We start from the raw sequence: 17,104 nt of genomic DNA on the forward strand, positions 1-17,104 counted from the left end.
TGAGGGAGAGTTCTCAAAAGTGCCAATCGATTGTTTGGTCTCTTTTGCTCTGCATACGGGTTCATATAATGTAAACCTGACTGGAAAATATTTTGAATAAGTCTGAAAAAATTATTATGAGATATAAAAAATGAAATATGTAACCATGAAAAAATGTCTCAATGAAAAATAAAAATAGAATGACCAAAATAATGAGGAAATCCAAGGTACCATGGCAAAGAGCGCATGAATATTTTCTTTTCACCATTTTAAGCAATATTATTTAGACAGGACCATAGGAAACATCATCAAGTATAAACACGGTAAAGCACTGTCTAACAAATTGAATGAATGAATATCTAACAAATGGAATGGATATACTGATGATTTTCTCGGCGGAGATGACGGAAACGTGTGAAAGGAATATTGAAAATAAACTGTGAATGGGGAAGGAAAAACATCTCCCGGCATTACAGCAGAGCTATAGCACAAGGATCGAGGGATCTCGGTTTGAATCCCGGTCGAGGCGAATTACTTTTAAACTCTGAAATTGTTGCATTGTAATACACTCTTAGCGGATGACTCCGCCAAAAGTTACTGTCCTAGAATCTACCGCAGTTTCTTGTAACTTTTCAGAGCTGAGCTGGGGGACACACTTGAGAATTTGAATGAAAGAGGAGATAAAAGAGCATAGGTAAAATCCCAGGAGAAATGATCGAGAGTCCTAAAATGATCGAGAAAAAAATGAACGGACGTTGAGCAACTTTTATTTTAATACATTTATAATACCCTTAGGAACTCGCAAGACTACATAAATAGAGGATCGTATCCAAATTACCAAAGAATTCCAAATCACTAATTGAAATAGTTAAGAACAGAAAAAAAAACAAAAAAATTGACAATAAGTGATAACATTTTTTTCGTTGGAATGAATCAATGCAGAAGCCATCTTAGCATGTCGCTAAAACCTGGAGAAGGATTGCTTCAGGAAGATATGAAATTAGTTTAACAATTCTGTGCAAAGCCAGAAATATTGCACCGCTGGTGTACATGTAAGTTTTTTCAGTTATAAGAATCTTTGGATGGAACGCCCACCTAGTTAAGGCCAGATCGTTTCATCTCTGTGATATTGATTGAATTGAGCTCTTACGGCTAGTAGTATTGAATAAATGAAAACTCCCATAACCGTACACGTTTACCTTTCAAAACAAAGCACATAGGAGATTAGTTGGCGAACTCCAAAAGTCAAAGGATGGGGTAAAGGGTAAATAAGGAAAGGGATGAGAAAGGTGAATACGAATACGCGTATTGCGGCCAAAAAGTAGACCTCTTCAGCGTACTGAAGGTGAATCCTCACGACAACTCAAGTTGAGTGAGGAGTGTCTCTCAGCGATTTTGACTGAATTAAGCAAGTCAAGTATTTTCAACAATTAAAGTAATGCAATCTTGTGTGTGGGCAATACATTATTTTACGATAGAAAAATCTACTTAGGAGGGTATGAAGAAAATTAATAAACATTATCCTGAACTTCCCCCTAGATTTAAATAGCTTACAGGTGATTGAAAACTTCGACAGATGCCGTATTAGGACAAGTAATGTTAAATGTAATGGGGGTCCTGTTGAGGTAACTACTCTCGAAATAATTTATGAAATCATGAATTGTTGATGGATGATAGAAGAGTGAAGGTGCGTGAGATGGTAAATGTTATTGATATCTCTAGTCAATGGGTGCATAATATATTTCAACGACATTCGGCCCTTCATTTGCCAGATTGGGGAAGCGATTGTTCACAATTGACTATAGCCATAATTAAGGCACCATTTCGACATCGTTGACAAAACATGATAATCTCACTTCATACCTGAAACTAATGCACCAAAGTCCAAAAGCTTTCCAGTGGGTATAAAAAAGGCTGTAATTTCTACAACTGGGAAGAATATGTCAACTGTGTTTTAGAATTCGCAAAAAATAATCTGAATTTAATATTCATCCTTACTGAGCCATTTGAATAGCGAGCTGAACGCCCACTACCGGCCCACAGAGAAGTCCTTTTCCTACATGACGACGACTTCCCAAAAACCTCTTTAGTAGTGACGGCAAAACTGATTGAGTTTAGATTCCTAATCACATCCTATTCTCCAGACTTGTTTACCTTTGAATACTACATGTTCTTCAACATGCAGAACTGGTTGTCGGGAAGGTGATTTGGAAATATTGCACGATTTGGAAGGGATAAAAAAACTGCAGCAGCGTTGGGCGAAATTTATAGCATGAAAGGGAGGCTACGTAAAAAAATAAAAATGTTTATCTAAATAAATAAGCATTTTTCAATTGTTCAATAAATTTTCAAACCAAACATTCGACCTTAATTTACTCATCAAAATTTGCCTCATTAATTTACACACTGCTCTTTCAATTAACGAAGAAGAATTGACAGATGAACATAATATTAATATATAATACACATATTTAAGAATCAAGAGAATACAGAGATGGATATAAATGCCTGCAAGAAATATGCAAAAGGAAGAAAAAGTCAGGATTGCACCAAACATCAACATGTTTGGCGCAATCAACCTCACAAGCCAATAAGTAAGGAACAACTTACTGGGGAATGAAAACAATAGGTTATCCTTGCTCATTAAACATGCTTATAAAAAATCAGCATAAAATGCGAAGGTTAATTTAAAAGTAAATAAAACTTAATAGAGAAAGGGTCCACTGTTTAAGGATTACGGATGGTTAAATATTAATTGAAGACAGAACAAAATTGATAGAAATAAATCAATATCTTAAAGTACATCAAGTATTTTAGAAAGGCAATATTTCCAAAAAATTGGGAAAATAGAAAGAAAAACTAAAGCCACGGTTTTAGTAACGATAGTATTCCATGTAAGGTTAGGTTTTTAATGAATCCTTGGAATAAACACCTCTGTATACCTACAGGTATACCCTAAATTACATTACTTGAAATACCCTTAGACCCCATACAACAATAACTCATTCTTATAATGGCAGGACAAATATAATACAAGTAAAACCAAATATTAGGATAAATACAATATAAAGAGACCACGCCGAAGTATTTAGTTAATTAGGCGGTGCAATTACCTAATAGGCAATATTAGTGGTAACAGCAACCCATAACAACCCAATCCATAACAAAAGATATCTTATCACCAGTAGGAAGTTTTGAACTAGACGGAGTTTTTCTTTGCTATTTCTCTTTTTAAAAAATACGGTGCATAAGTACAAAAAAATTAATCGCATACGAGAAATGACTTCATTTTTTAAAAATACTTACGTCTTTGGGATTTCATAAAATAATAAAAAAACGTATATACTTACCAGTCTAACGAGTGACAGAATAGCTAATCAAGAATTAAGTAAATCACTAGGATAGGATAAGAAGCCTTGAATATGGATAAAAAAAATTAGAATATGTTCGAAAGAATAAACAAACTCTGCAAACACCCCATGGAAGTTTAGGAGGGATTAATACTAAAATTACTAGCAGCAGTGCTCATTAGTGCAATAACTCTCATCAGACTCTTTCTGAAATAATCTTTAGAACTTCAAAGTACATCGAATTCTTAATAACAAAGTATAGCAATGTTCCATGATGTCATTCATATTCGCAACATTTCTGAGGTATTTCACATTTCTCAAGTATCACACAATTCACATGCTTACAAATTAATCAAATTTATGTATATATTCCTAAAGAATAAAATCAAACATATATATGTATTTAATTTCAACTAGACCACATAAATATTCACATTTATTTATGAACCAAATAATGTTCTTCAAAAATATGCCACGAAAACGAACTAAAAGTAGACGTCCAAGAAGTGCTTCCTCATATTCCATCTAGCGACAGAATATGCAAACGTTTGAGTTCGAGACACGGAAAACGAGTTTCACAACTCTCAGAAGCACCAAATTCAAATAATTGTCCTTTGGTATTATATTTTGTTAAAAAAGCAAAGAAAGTTTACGCGTAAAAAACTACCATACATTACATTACTTTTTCTTAGAGAACATTTAATTACATTGAAGATTATCATCACATGGTGCTTCAGATATATAATTACTGGCATACTATATGATACCCACACAATGATGAGATGAAAACCTATCCTGATAACACGTTCTCTAGTTCATTTCGATATGGACCTCCATTTTTCAATTATCGGGAATCAACAACCAAAAATAAAAAAACAAAACCAAAAAAAATAAATTTTTGGTTTCAATAATATTTCCAATTAAGTGCGATTCATTAAACGCATGATTACCATGGAGTGCATAAGTTATTTTATTCCAAATTTATTGACCTTTAATAACATGCAAGCATGTCATATAGGTATTTAAAGCTCACATTGTTGCAATTTAGTTTTTGATTCGTAAAATCATCACTTCCGAGCAACCCTAAAAATAAATTATTGATTTATTTCAAAGCCTTACTTTTTTGGGTACATTCAATAAATGCAGTATGTTTTGCATATTATATTAACAACATTGCTTAAGTACAAAAACGGGTCATACAAAATGTGTGTATCGGAAATATATAAAATAATGGTAATACATCAGCGGGTTTTAGTGGGCTAGGTGGAAATTAAATAGTCCCCTACTCCGACTATACTAATGGGTGACGATATAGCCCTTAATCGTAATTTAACTTGAGGATTAAGGGTTATGAGTGAGATCGGTTGAGGGTTATGTCCTTGAAAATTGCTATTTTTTCATTAGCGATATCAATTTATATATTTTCCTGTATGCCAAAAAACATATACTGCTTCCCCTGTATCTGAAAGAAGAAAGTTTTGATGGAAGTTGGGTTGGAAGGGTTTGAATCAACAGAATGAGATACTATATAATGATTTTTTCAAATAATGTGTAGGACATGAGTCCAACAAATAAATTGGCAATACTCTTTATACCTAATTACTATTTCTTATTCCTAGGGCTTTACAGCTGTTTTTTCAAACAGACTTTCAGATAGTAATTGCTCAGAAACAATCATAATTTTATTAAATTTATTTCGTAAATAATATTTCACAGATATTTAAGTAGCAAACATTACAATTACCAATGCGTTCTCTAAGATCTTTTGGTTAGGTTTTCTTATGATAAAATAACAGAAAAAACAGCAAAACTTCTAATATTAAATCGAAACGCGAAGATGAGCATTGATCGGGAGAAAATAATGAATTATAAACGGACCAAGAATAATCGATTGAAAATAATCGCAAACTAAGGCTGGTAATCTATATATCCATCACTCTATCAGGTTACTTGCACCCCTTTCAAGATTCAGGTCATGTGTACCGTTGCATTGTATGCACTAAGTTATTGCTATTTATTTTGCTAAAAGGCAGTAATAGACAATATCCAACAGAAATAATCACAGCTGGTACTTCTGCCGTGGGATAAACCTTTCTTCAATTCCAATGCAATCAACTGATATTAACAAATATGGATGAGATTCCTTTAATGCCATGGCGTTCTGGGACCAAGAAAAGACGGAGCAGTATTTAAATTTAGATGTAATGCCACCATGAAATACTTCTCCCGTGCTCGTGTATGCTGTTTTACGGATTTTTATTGTTCACTCTTTCTTAGAGTTGAATAAAGAGGAGGTAATTCTTGGATGAGCACTTTTTAAGTTTTGCAATTCGATCAATTATTTTATAGCCTTCTATTTACAAGCGTATTGACCACAAATAAGCCACAAGTAAGTGTATTACACATTATGTGCATGCGTTATTTCTTCAATTATATAAAACTGTTACCATACGTTGATTAACACACTTGCATTTCTGGTTACCCGAATTACATCGAGTTAATATTTAAAAAAAACCCCTGTCAGCATTAGGGATAAAAACTGTGGCTTTCTAGACGGAAATATTTTTTCAATAAAAACCAATGATATATCATTAAGAATGAAAATCCGTTTCCGTTTCCTGATCCAAGATCAAACAGGAAGTGAGTGGAGGAAGGACTGAAAAGAGGTGCTCCCTATATTTCAACCCATTCAAATGGGGAAGAAGAAGAAACAAATTCAGTGCAATATCCTATTTCCAACACAATAAACAATTTTAGGGAAACAATAAGTTCATTGAAAGTATTTGATAAGGTTTTTAAATCTAACCACCTTTTTGGATATGTAACTGCTTTTATCAGTATTAGCTTCCAGGAAAATTTGTTTGAAAAAACGAATTTGAAATAAAAATATTTATCATAAAATAATAGAGATTACAAACATCCCTTCACACTTGTAATGAGCCTCTTTAAACATATAGGTACTAAGTAAGAGAGAAGAGGTTTCCATACTCTCCTTTATAAAAAATAGATACTTTTGCTTTAGAGAAACACTCAGAAAGTGGGACTTCAATTAGAGTAAACATCTAGTCAAAATGGGTAAGTATATAAATGATTAATTGATTTTACAATATAGTATTGCTGATGAATTAATAAAGGTGAGGGAATCATGCTATGAGAAAAACATTCCTCTCCACACCATGGATTCTTCTGTTTTGGGGAAGCATTACTGTAGAATTGGAGAGCTGAATGTGTACAGGTGTGTAATGTGTACTTCCAACACTGTGTCGTATTAGTTGCCTAAAAAATCCTGTATATAGTATGACAGGATTTTTGAGGCAACTAATACGACACAGTGTTGGAAGTTTGAGAAGAGATGTAGATATAGACACATTCGGGATTCAATAATACGGTTAATTGGAGATTAGCTAATTCTTATTGCAAAGTGATTGTTAGCTAATATATAGGACGTCCAGTTATGTTAACCGAGCGTGAATCAATGAAAATACTAAGCCATCTATGATAAATGCTTTCACTTGCCTAGATTCTTTGCTAACTGAGCTTCATTAAATGACGGTGGTTCTTTGCAATACATTAATCATCCAATGAAAGTCCGTGTGAAAAATGTCTCTGAATGCAAGTGCAACTAGGGTTTAATTTTATGGAAAATTAAACAGCACTAACTATTCCCGGAGTAAAAACTATTAGGAGTGACATTCTTAGCTTTCAGGAACATTATATCTCATTCCTCATTATTTTTTTGCATTTACAATTAAGAACTAATTAGTTCAAAGAAGTGGCACAGGAATAATTTAAGCAAAAATATGAACAAACATCACGATATCTGAGACGCAAAAGACGGCAACAAAGTTCAGAGAATTGAGTACTGATATCATGCTGTACGAGGGCGGTTCAATAAGTACCCGTTTTAGAAATGAAGAAAACATTTATTCAAAAACATTTTTTTTTTCAATATAGTCCCATTTTGAGAAAGATACACTTCTCCCAACGTTCCGGCCATTTTTTCAACCCCTTCCAGAATAGGATTTGTCGAAATCTCCAAAATACACCTCTGTCTCGGCGATAACTTCCTCGTTTGAGCTAAATTTTTTTCCCGCGAACGATTTATTCATATCAGGGAATAAGAAAAAGTCGCAGGGAGCTAGATAGGGTGAATACGGGGGTATCGGCAGCAATTCATAACGTAGTTCGTGCAGTTTGGCGGCGACAACTCCGGATGAATGTGCTGGTGCGTTATCGTGGTGAAACAGCACCTTCTTTTTCGCCAAATGCGGCTGTATCTCCTTCAATGTTTTGTCAAAGTGGTCCAATAACTCACTGTAGTATTTCCCAGTGATCGTTCTTCCTTTTTCTAAAATAACCATGAGGATGCCGCCTTTGCATCCCAAAAAACCGTCGCCATGACCTTTCTGACCGATCGGACGATCTTCGCCTTCTTTGGAGCAGATTCACCGGGAGAAATCTATTGTTTTGATTGTTGCATAGTTTCTGGTGTGTAATGATAAATCCCAGTTTCATCAACATTGATAATTCGACGCAGAAACACCTTTGGATCTCGCTTAAATTACTGCAAACACTGCTTCGAAGTTGACAGCCGGATCAGCTTGTTGTCCACCGTGAGCAATCGCGGCACCCATCGGGCCGACAATTTTTTCATCGCCAACTTACCATGTAAAATACTGGTTGCCGTTCCGATCGACACACCCACGGCCTCTGCTACTTCGCGCATTTCCGTTCGTCGATCAGCGAGAATCATAGCGGGGACTTTTTGAATGATTTCCTCGGTAACCACGTCTGCCGGGCGTCCTGTTTGCTCCTCATCAAAAACAGATGGTCGCCAACGTTTAAGTTCGTTGAACCAATATCTAACTGTGGTCATAGATGGCGAAGTGTCCCCATAAACAGAATCCAACTTTGCTTTTATCTCCTCACATTTCTTCCCGTCCAAAAACAAAAAAAAAAGAATTAGCGAACGATACTGCTCTTATTCCATCTTAGCGAAAATCACGAAACACGTCTTACTCGAATGGCTGCTAAATCCAAACTAACCTTTATTTGTTTCACCGTTTGTTTCCTAAATTTGTTTCACCGTCGTTTGATAGATGGCAGCACACGGTGATAACATAAACTTCTCTTAGGAACGCTCTTTGTCGTCAAACACGGGTACTTATTGAACCGCCCTCGTACAAATACGTCCAGTTAAAAGATTTTAAATAGCTCATGAAGAACTATCTAATACAGCTACATAATGAGTCAATAAATGGAATTCTGTAAACAAAAATCTTTTCATTTCCGATATTTAAAGTTATAAGAGGAGATATCCGTATTAAGCTACTAAAGTGTTCAAAAAAGGCTTCACGGTAATAAATTAATAAACCAAATGATCTTCTGTTTTTCTTTTCAATAGCTTAAATTATAAAATTTAATGAAAATTACTATAGGTTATATGAGGATCATATCTATGTCATAAAGAATGAAATTAACAAATTCCACTTCGTCCTCAATTTTTTTGGATCAATGAGACGAATATGAAACTGAGCAGATGATAAAGAAATTAGTAGTAACGAAAGCTTTAATAAATTCATGTACGAAAACTTCTATTATCCGCAATTCTAATTATCAGATAACTTATCCCTCTTCCAGTTATTCTTAATTGGTTCTATCCCATGAGTTTTGGTTTCAATTCTTCCTGGAATTCTCTCTTTAATTCCATTCTTCTGCTGGTAACAATTGGCTTCAGCATACTTCATCACCACCTTTCTAAATTCATGCTTAGGTAATCACTCGTGGTCCTTTTGGAAAGTAATGTGCATAATTTTATTTATTTATTTGGGAAATATAGACTTATTGATCTTAATTATACAAATGCTTAAAATTCTTCAAAATATCTCCCCCTATATGAATAAACTTGCGGAGACAGGTCTGTCAAACCAGGAAAGCACCCTGAAACTCCTCGACGGGAATTTCTTTCAGGAACGTTGTAACATGCTTTTGGATGTTTTCCACGGTCTCCCAATGCTTTCCTTACACCTCTCTCTTCAGTCTGGGAAACAAAAAAAGTCGCACGGAGACAAGTCGGGGCACACCAGGGTGCACTGGGCCAGGAAGTTGGTAACTATGAAGGACGTGTGGCGTTTATTTTGGTCATGCAATTTCGAATTTCCCATCACAAGTAACCAGCAATCGCAAAAAATTAAAACGCATCTTTTCATGATTTACACGATGCCACAGATCAGATATATCATTTTTTTAACATTCAACATATCGTACGATTAAAGTCGTAATACAGCCTATGTTTCCCATCGTAATTTTATCCCACGATTCAAATTTTAACACAAGGTAACCCTAGAGAAAAAATAAATTTAGTTTACCAAATTTATTTTTTCACTTAATCACCTGAAAGTCCATGATAATGGGAGCTGCAATGGATTTTAATTTTAAAAATTGATAGACAATGATTGCACCGAAAAGGACAAATATACGGAAAAAATACAGTAGATAACTTAGACGATAAAGTATAGCGTAATCGAAAATGTGGACAGGAAACATACTTTCATCGCAAGCGTACATGTAATAATTTACGTGGATTAGTAGATGATACCTTACCAGATTTTATACAGTAGTTCTAGCATGGAATGACACTGTGCATATAACTGGTTCAGAGTAGAGAATTCTTTTTCTGCCTTGCCAAACTCCTTATTTACGAATATTTAATGAAAATTATGCACACAAATTTTCATCTTACTCCATGTTATTAGCGCTACATGCACCCTTGAACTTATGGCTTTCCAAATATCCTCAAGGAAAAAGGTTAGAAAAAATATATATATATCTATCTTGTATATGTATATATATGTATATATATATATATATATATATATATATATATATATATATATATATATACACACTACACACACATCTCAATAAGTTACACTATAATAAATGAACGTTTTTTAAAATATGTTTTCCATTATTGATCTAACCCTACATGCGATAATTAAAGATTAATGAATTAGGTAAATTATTAGCTAAAATAAGATATCATGAATTTGTAAATCCAAATAAAGTTTCCTTCATACCATGAATATACTATGGTAACATATTCTATGTACTTCGCAACGCACCTGAGGTTAATTAACGATAAAGCAAAACCATCCATCAGTTATATTTCGGGTAGGTTTCTAGGGTATATGCAAGGGATGAACTATTTTTCAATGAAAAGATTATTCTTACTTAAGACATTTGCCATATTAAGCCATATTTCCTATGGTTAATTTCGTATTACACTTAATGTCATAGTTAACGCTGAAAAAGCCCATTGCTTCACATATGGTTAAGTTCGAGGAGTACAATTTAAAAAATACATGATATTTAATTATCAAAGAGATGGGAAGTACCAATTACGTTTTTTAAAGTACTCGATATTTTTTGGGCCACTTTGGCGGAATATAATACTGATTTGGTTTATTTCACTTCCATAAAAAATACGACTGTATAATATTATATGGTTATATTGAAGAAAATAAATAAAATTGCGATTTTTTCTCAAAATACTTTAAAACTGTAAACTTTATTTTAAGTTTTACATCTAATTTAAATGTTTCCTCTAAACCTCTTTTCTACAAAGAGGTAATTAATATAAAAATAAAACGTACTGGTGACAATATCATAGCTGCTCTATTAGAAGATTTTTTTGAGATTAATAAAAAAACATTTGCTTCTCATAACCTTTCTAACGCTACCATATTTAGAATTAGAAGGATCCCACGCATTTACTCGTAAGACCAATCAAAATATAAATAAGTTGAAAGAGTTTAGAATATTGCATTTAAATTATTTTATAAGTCCCTCAACTTTTTAGGCATTTCTTAAAATAATAAAAAGTAATAAGTATGATAGAAAAATTGTTTGGAACAGTGTTTTCAGGTGAAAAAACAGGCTTAACCCTTGCACTATTTGGGATTTTTATGTGAATGGTAACACCTAATCGTGATTGCCTATCGGTAACCCCAAACGTGCAGCCATAGCTGGAGGTCCAAAGACATGCCGATCGAAATCAATGTCAGCCGATGGATATATAATCACTCTCAAGCGATTCATCGTGCGAGAAAATCTGGTTGTAAATTAGAGTCATCAACATTTAATGGGAAATTTTGTGATTTAGGCTGCCTAACGTTTCCACTTAAACGCCTGAGGTGACTACAGAATGGATGAAAGCAGGTGGCAAAGCCACCATTTCTAAGACAAAGTAGTTACAGTTCGCTATTTCGCCTCGAGCGAGGACGTTTTCCCTGAGTTCCAGGTGGAAAAGTAAGATAATCCAGGCACGGAACAATAACAACCGGTACGAGAGTCAATAAAAAAACCGCCATCTCCTCAATTACAACGGCGACCGATGATTTTTCGACACATTACAAGGTCCCGGAGAACAACTTTTTTATCCCCGGAACGGAAAAAAATACAATGAACGGACGCTTTGCAAAAATATGTGAAAGTAATTCTCATTTTGAGCTGTGTCCCTCCGCCGTTACTACGACCTCGAGCCCTTGCATAACAGCACAACAAATTTATTTATTTTCCCACCGGCACGAAAAGGGACTTGTTTGGGTTATGACATGGAACAGGAAGAGAGAGAGAGAATATTTAGAACGCCTGGCAGACTCCTTCGCCGCTGCTACTCCAGTTTCCTCTTTTTTCCTCCCCCCTCCCCTCGTAAGAGCGGCGTCCGTTCGCTGCCGGTCACTTCACTCCGCCCGGGGCATTAATGAAAGGGACCGCCCTACTTATTTCCTGCGGAACCCACGCCGTCGCGCGCAATGGGAGGAGGGCATGTTATGTCACGCTCGCGAGAGTGCGAGAGTGGAGTAATGGGTTGGGGAGGGGGCGGAGGGGAGATGCGTCGCCCACCTGGTGCGACAGCGCACGGCTCTTTAAAATGTCTGGCGCGACAGGGGAAGCCGCTCATCCCCAGATAACTCGTCGTCGTAGCTTACCTTCTCCACCCTCCTCAAATGGCCGTAAGGTGTTGCCGAAACAGTACGTTGTGAAACGTTGCCCCTCAAGAAATTCGTCCTAAATAAGCGCCCCTCACCCTCGAAGCGAATTTGTGCCGAACCACGGGGCAGATGACGCGTATTAATTGTAGCTCGTTCAGTTTCGTCACGGAAAAACGTTCAGAGGACCTATCAGAAGTTTTAGTATTTGGCCTACTAATGAAAATATACAATTGGCGTATGATAAATAAATGATACGAAGCACTTATGAAGCTTAATAATAGCCAGTTTGCAAGGCTCAAGTAAATCATATCGACATCGAAAATTATACATGCATATTTGGGTGCAAAACAAATGTCGGTAATTTGGTTAATTGTATCCATAGTAACTTTGTGGAATTGCTTCATATCAAAATGAAATACACTATGTTATCCCACAGAAGAGCTTTATTGTACGACCCGGGTTTCGTCGAAGATCGACATCATCAGGTACAGAATATTCCCAGTCTAGGTTTAAATACATTTTTCAAACTGTGAGAGGGGCCGTACCTTCCCAAGTTGGATACTCATCTCCACACCCAAACCCTTTCTCCCTCTCATCCCAATCACCTCCTAACGATTTTTGCAAACCTCCCTCTCCCCCTCCAGCCCCCCCCTCTCACAGTTTGAAAAAAAAAAAAAAATATATATATATATGGTATATATATGTGGTGTGTATATATATATATATAAATATATATATATATATATATATATATATATATATATATATATATATATATATATATTAATATATATACATAAACACAGTAAACAACCGAAGGGGTTTACTTGAAATTTTATTTTTCAAAAAATTATTCTAATTATCGGATGGAACCGATTTCATGAATATGCAAATAAGGCAAGGAAATATTTAAAATGCATATGAAAACTATTGCAATCACAAAAACGGAAAATTACCTGGTAGCAAGAAACAGAAATTAGGGCAGTTATAACCCTCTTACCCTCTAATAATTGATGTGCTTGATTTGAATACTCCAAGCGCCCTTTATTATTCAAACGGTTCAGATATATCACTTCCCAGTCTCAAAGAACCAAGATTTTCAACAGTTTCAATCGAGCTAATGTTTTGAAAAATAAAATTAGAAGTTAAAACTGGGGCACTGGCTTACGTTTATTCTGGAATGATAGGAATGTACATGCGATGGTAAGATTGACATGAACGACACCGGTAATATATTGTGGCTAAACCAGTTATAAAAATCCGTGAAAGCGAAGTCTTTAATATTCTAGTGAAATAAATTATAATAATTCTTTCAACCAGAAAAGATTTCATAGGGGTTATTCTAGCGTAATCCAACTTGGCATTTAAAGACGTGGATAATAAGGATGAGAAGATTAATCACCTGAATATTTAGCAAAGCTGTTTGAAGTCCACATTTCGTACTGAGGATAATATGGAAGTCAGGAATGATTTTGAAAAAATATATGCTGGAGTAATTTATGGGTAAAATACATGTAAATACGTGGTATATACCTGTAAGATCCCGATCCCACCCATCCTCTAGTATTTTAAAATAGCATCAACAGCAAATCCAAATTATGAATGTATGCGTAACATAGAAAGAGATAATTTAAATTTAAATCATAGAATACTATATATATATATATATATATATTCGCAAAGAAAAAAAACTAATATTTAAAATCGTGTACCCCATCATTAATAACAATAGAACAAAATTCTTGCCAATAGTGTTTTTACTTTGCAAGAAACATTGATTGAACTAAAGTGAAGAGACATTATGTAGAAAGGAATTTTCTTAAAACTTTTCAACAGAACACAACACAAGCACTATATTCGTTGGAAATAATTGACGCACAACAGCAGGAGATGCGGATGTGTTGTTGCCGTTGAAGAGCTCACAATTTTATACTTGTGAACTCCTTTTGTATGCGGGCGGTTTCTTGCGCAATCAGAACTAAAATTTGTTCCCTTCTAGTTAGTCATTCAATTAACAGTTTAACGAATGTCTCCCACAGGAACATGTTGGGACCCTTCTGTAAAACAGCAATGTTCTAAAAGGGTCAAAGTAATCAATCTGGGAGAGTTTAAAATGTTTATATTCATGATTAAACTGATAAAATGATGCACACATTAACACGACATAGAAAAGATCAAGATGCGTACGAGATAGCAAGAAATAGGAATTCAGATGATGGCACTGCCAAATATGGATTAACGGGTCGTATTATTTTTAAATATGCAATTGTGTAAAAATGGCCCAATGGATGAGCAATTCAGCTCTATCAGAGCATCAAAATTATTTTTATTTTAGTTATTGAAAAAGCAAAAACTTTAAACGACTATTTTTGTTTCTCGAAGGAGGTAATAAGAGACGTATTACCTCTATTTGCTACTTTCGTTGAACAAATTTCATCGTCTTCCGTGTCAGAAAAGAAATCTTTAACTCAACATCGGTGTCCCTTACAAATACACGTATTCATCTTTTATTGCGAATTCATGACTTCTTCCCATCATATTTGAAAGTTTAATTGGTAATTAATATGTTTCATGTGCTCTTAGTTTTTCAATTACTAATGTGTTTTAACAATATGGCCTCACGATGAGGCTTCGGGGGTAATGTATTAGCATCAATGAGTAGAAGAATAACTCAATCATCGTCTTCAAGTTGCAATGTAAGTGTTTCACCAAGTACGTAAATGCTATCCTTTAAAAATAGTTAAATAGTTATTTGGATTTTTGATAACAATTACCGAAGAAGAAATAAATATCTTAACCCCTTTCGTCAAAGCCTTTTAGAGAAACTGGTGACTTCCGTCAACAGCAACTTTCGGCAAAAAAGAAGTTAAGTATTTATTCCTGTTTGGAATGTTGCGCTTTCGCTTTTTTCTGCTAAACTCTGACTGGATACAGTTATAAAAGGACTTAATTTAGCTTTTATACGCTGAAATTCAATTTAAAGTTGCAAAAGTTACTCAGCTGCTGCATATTCTCAACTGAGTCATTGTTTTCTTAGGTAGAATATTAAGTATGATAGGTTAAGGATATTATAGCCATTCATAAATGGTATCTGGATTTAGTGTGGTTTCAACACATCTCAACTGGCTAAATAATATTACAGACTGAATTTCTCACCATAACTGCTGATGAGACGACCTGACTTCTTCATTTGAAAAGATTTACAATTCAAAAAAGGAAATTTAATAATTGCCTTTGATTATAAGTGATGGAAAGTATGGGTAGGCTTATTTTCAAGGAGCGTGGAAGTTAACTGCTTCATACGTACGTGCTTTTGTCTTCTGCTAGCATCAGCCGGGGTTAATCACTTAGCTATTTACTTTTTAATATTCGAGGGAGAGATATTTCTTTCAAGAGTATGTTAACTTAAAAGGCTTTAATAATTTTTTACACAAAATAAAGTGTTTTTATGACAATCATCAACAGTCAACAGTAGTAAACGTGTTTATATAGGTAATTAGGCGATAATAATGCAAATTCAAACCAAAGGCTTTTAAGAGAATCGCTGGGGAACGGGAAAATTTAAGGGGTGAACCAAAATTTAATTTCTGAAAAGTTCAGGAATTAAATTTTAGTTCAGCAATACGAAATCGATTTGTGCAGCATGGCTCCTTATCTGGGGATGGTGTTTTTTTAAGGTAAATCATGAAGTTTTATTTTTGAATCATAAAATAAATGAATGAAAAGGCATCGTATTTGTAAAATAAAGATTAGAAAATAATTCTTGCGTAAGATATTTTCAATGCGATAGGGGAACATGGAAGGAAAGGGAGACAAAAGAAGAAGAATTACGTATGTTTGGGGGAAGGGGAGAGGGTTGTTCGGAGAAATCCAAGGAAGACAGGAAAGATGGATGCAGAGCGTTTTAACTGACGAAGGAATGCTAAAGTCTGTAGGGGAGGGCGTTGGGAAAGCGAGGTGGGTGGTGGAAAATGATAGGCATGTTGAACGAAATGAAGGAAGATAGAATTTCTGCGGAATTTGAGAACAGTTCATTGTAGTGCGGGGTACATGGTTTTTGTTCTTAGGGGAGGCTAAGAATGTAAGAGTAAAAAATGTTGCACTGTAAGCGTGTCTCTCTGAAAATACTATGAAAGAGGTACTGCCATCTGTTCCATCCAAAACGTACCTTAAACGGTAGACTTTGAAATTCCTGAAGGGAAAAATGACAAGAAAGAAATGAGAATATGACAGTTATCGCAAACAAGAAAACGTTCAGAAATGCGCTCAAGCATCTCTGTAGACAAATCTATTAGATAGATATGGAAAATAGAGCCATAGGCTCTATTGCCATACACTCAATCACTCCGTTGGATGTACGAAATAATATTATTTCTCCATTCAATTTCCATCTTTGTGAGTGTCATGTGGTAACAAATTTTGAATTAGAAAAAATTGAGTTGATAGACTCATTATATTCATACTTTCATTGAAAACCAATGGCATTTTCTCAATGGCCATCCGCTAAACCAAGATGCGTTACAAATGCTTAAAATGAAATGAGATTAAATGGAAAATAATATTCGAAAAAACAGAAACATATTAGTTACTTAGTTAAATTTAATATTCGGAATAAAGCTAACTTTGGTGCTGTCAGAATTTTGTTATTTTTATGATAAGGTTGAGAAAAAGAATATAATTTACTTTGAAAAGTGAAAGTTACGTATATTGGATAGCGAATATTATAGGGTATTGACAATTGGTTTACGTAGATTTATATTGGACTAAGTAGGAGGAAAT

This window comes from Hetaerina americana, unplaced genomic scaffold, assembly GCF_022747635.1.
Source record: "Hetaerina americana unplaced genomic scaffold, ioHetAmer1.1.p SCAF_11, whole genome shotgun sequence".
In the NCBI taxonomy this organism is placed as follows: domain Eukaryota; kingdom Metazoa; phylum Arthropoda; class Insecta; order Odonata; family Calopterygidae; genus Hetaerina; species Hetaerina americana.